This window comes from Sorex araneus, chromosome 2, assembly GCF_027595985.1.
Source record: "Sorex araneus isolate mSorAra2 chromosome 2, mSorAra2.pri, whole genome shotgun sequence".
NCBI lineage: Eukaryota > Metazoa > Chordata > Mammalia > Eulipotyphla > Soricidae > Sorex > Sorex araneus.
The window spans coordinates 215412537-215416285 of record NC_073303.1 but is presented as its reverse complement, the minus strand read 5'-3'; positions in this window follow the sequence as shown (position 1 = coordinate 215416285).

The following is a 3749-nucleotide window of genomic DNA, read 5'->3' as shown; positions in this document are numbered from 1 at the left end:
TTTGACTCTACATGATATTTTCCTCCTGGGCATCTGTTCTCTCCACCTAAGCCTCAGCTGCCCTTACTTCCTAGCACCCCCAAAAGCAGGGTCCCGACGAGGGACGGGATGGACTCAGGGCAAGCGGTGAGTTGTGTGCTACCCTGGCATCGAGATGGGCCTGGCCAAAGTGCCTAATGCTTAACTATAAGTTAAGAGCTTGGTCATGGACAAATGCTGTCATGATCCAAACAGTGATAACTAGATTTGGACCCTGCTAGGGTGAGGAATGATTAATCTGGCCTGCGTGCTGTGGTCTGAGTCTGTGGCAAGACATTGCCAGGAGAGCTGCCTTGTAAGACTCAATGTATCTATTGCTATGTCCATACAAAAATAACTAGTATTCATATGTTAATAAGTGTTTTGGACTAAGGAAAGGAAAAAAAACCTTAAGAGTCAGGAAGGGCTTTGGAATGCCCTGCCCTCAGGAAGGGCTTTCTTATGCTGATTTTGCTACCTGGCTGGGTGTAGCCTAGAGGGCAAGGTGGGAGAGACAAGTAGGAGGAGAGATGAGAAGCCCGGGAGGCTGCAGTAGATGGAGAGAGAGGACGGAGCTGGGAGTGCGGCAGATGAGAAAGATGGAAGGTTGAATAAATGGTAACTAATCAGCAACCAGCTTGGTCCTCGTTCTTCCTTTGCCTGCCCTTGACCACCGGCCTTTGTGATCCAGTCCACACACTGTGGTTGCGGAGCACCGAACGCAGGTGGTGAGACAGAGCCGCCCGGAGAGCCTACCCTTCGGTGTGCCTTAGTTTTATACAGTGGGCCACATCACTCTGTGCCAGCTCTAAGTCCTGGTAGCACTCAGGGAATAATATGTGGTGGCATGGATCAGACTGGGTCAACCTCAGTCAAAGACAAATGCTTTGTGGGTATGGAGCAATAGCACAGCAGGTAGGGTGTTTACCTTCCTCCTGTCTGACCCAGGTTCGGTTCCCAGCATCCCATTCGGTCCCCCAAGCACCACTAGGAGTAATTCCTGAGTGCAAAGCCAGGAGTAACCTCTGTGCATTGCCAAGTGTGACCCCAAAAGAAAACAAAAATGAAAGACAAATGCTTTGAACACTCTACTGTCTTTCCAGTCTAACTCGAGTCTATAAACTACTTCTATCCAATTATACATTGGAGAATTAAACGACATATATTACTAAATTAGTAGCATGTACTTGTGAACTGTGGTATGTAATGTAAAGAACTGAATGCTTTGAAATAACATAAAGGGAACGGGTTATAGTAAACTATCAGAATATTGAGCCTAATAAGTATTCTGATAAAATAATTGGCATCATTTTTTTCAATTCAATTATCTCTGACATTCCATTTTTTTGGTTTTGTTTTGGTTTTAATTATTTTTATTTTTTATTTTTCCCTCTTTTTTTAAAAAAATTTATTCTTTTATTGAATCACCATGTGGAAAGTTACAAAGCTTTCAGGTTTAAGTCTCAGTTAAATAATGCTCGAACACCCATTTCCCTTCACCAGTGCACATATTCCACCACCAAGAATCACAGTAAACCTCCCCCCTCCCCCCCACCTCCCCAACCCCCCACCCCTCACGTGTAAGTGGTAAATTTTACTTTACTTTCACTTTACTTTGATTACATTCAATATTTCAACAAAAAACTCACTATTATTGATTTGGAGTTTCTCCCCCCTAAAGTCGACCTACTGAAAAGAAAGCATTTGATAATTTGTTTTCCATTGCTGAGAATGAAGAGATATGGGGTGAGAGGCCACACTAGCAGCCACACGGGTTTGGATTTCTGTATTTTAGTATTTTAGTAACTAAGTCCGGAGAAATATCGGCCATGTCTGACATTCTAAATTCTCCATTTTCATACAATGGAAAACATGAGGGGAAATATCATTTATGAATCCTTAACAAAACCTGGGGATAGTATAGGAACTTATATTCAATTATTTCATGTTACTGACCTGGGTTCAATCACTTGAACCACATGGTCCACACAGCACTTCATCTTCAGTAAACTCAGGTGTAAAATGCCACGGAAACCCCTGAGCATCACTAGATGTGGCTCAGGAGGCCAGAAGCACCTCTGGGGTATTCTGGGTAATCTCCAGTTCCACAGAGTGTAAGCAGTGATGGTACCAACGGCCGTGCAATGAACCATTGGTCAACTGGGTTGGTTTAGAATTGCTTGTGCAGTCCCCAGGTCACCTTAGCAGGTGTCCCTCACAAACTAAATTATACATAGTTTTCTAATTAAAAATTAAATGCATCCAGAACATAAGTACTCTGAAAGATAATCTAGGGCATTCACACTATGGTTTTCAGCTGCATCTGTAACTCTTTGAGTAACTGTTTCTCTCCCCACACTTTATTGTTGATTAGAAGCCAAAGAAAATGCGCCTTCTTTTCACACAACAGAAGGTAAACTTTTGGCACTTTGAAGTTAAATAATACCACTTTTAAAAACATTAGATATGAAAGATAATTTTAAAAGATAATTTGATGGCACTTGAAAACTCCTTTAAAAATCTGCTGTGGTTAAAACAAAAAAAAATCACTTTAAAATGTCTTGTACATGTTGGAATAAAATAAAAGATCTTCAAAGGTTAAATTTATGTTATAAACTTGAATCTGAACACCTAACTTACAAGGAAAAAGCATCAGGCTAGCAATATCAATTGACAGGAATAAAAGCTAGAATGCAAGGGCTTGAGAGATAGTATAGTGGGGAAGGCACTCAGTTCAATCCCCAACACCCATATGAGTTCCCATCCCCTCAAAAGGGAGTGATCCTTGAGCAAAGAGCCAGGAGTAATCCCTGAGCAATATCTTGTGTGGCCCCCAAACTGATAAAGCAAAAATACTTGAATGTCACATCCTGTATTTATCTCCAGCCCTAAGCTTTTTAAGTAAAACATTAGTAGTCAACTTTTTAAAATATCTGACAAATTTATTAGCAGTGACTATACAGAAGTTAACCAATAATAAAGATAATGTTATTTTTAACTTTATTTATTTATTATTTTTATTGAATCACCCTGAGATATAGTTACAAAGCTTTCATGATTGACTTTCAGTCATACAATGTCCCAACACCCAACACTCCACCAGTGTATATTTCCCAACACCAATAGCCCCTGTATCTCTCCTGACACCCCACCCCCTATGGAAGGCACTGTTCTTCGCTCTCTCTCTCTCTGTTTGTCTTACTCTGTCTCTCTGTTTCTCTGTCTCTATCTCTTTCTCTGTCTCTCTGTCTCTCCAGCCTTCCTCATTGGGCATTATGGTTTGCCATAAATATCCAGCAATACCACTTCTGGGGAATATAACCCCAGAGTGCAAAAGCTCACAGCAGAAATGACATTTTCACTTCCATGTTCATTGCAGCCTGTTCACAACAGTCAGAATCTGAAAAAAGCAAAGTTCCCAAGTATAGACAACTGGTTAAAGAAAATATGCCAAATCTACACAATGGAATACTAGGCAGCTGTTAGGAAACAAAGAAGTCATGAAATTTGCCTATAAATATATGGAATCATGCTGAATGAAATGAGTCAAAAGTAGAACATATATAGAATGAGTGCATTCATTTATAGTATCACGGTATCACTGCCATCCTGTTGATTGTTGATTTGCACGAGCAGGCCCAGTAACATCTCCATTTGTCCTAGCCCTGAGATTTTAGCAGTTTCTCTTTACTTGCCCTTCCCAATGGTGCTGCATCAAAGGCTCTTCAGGG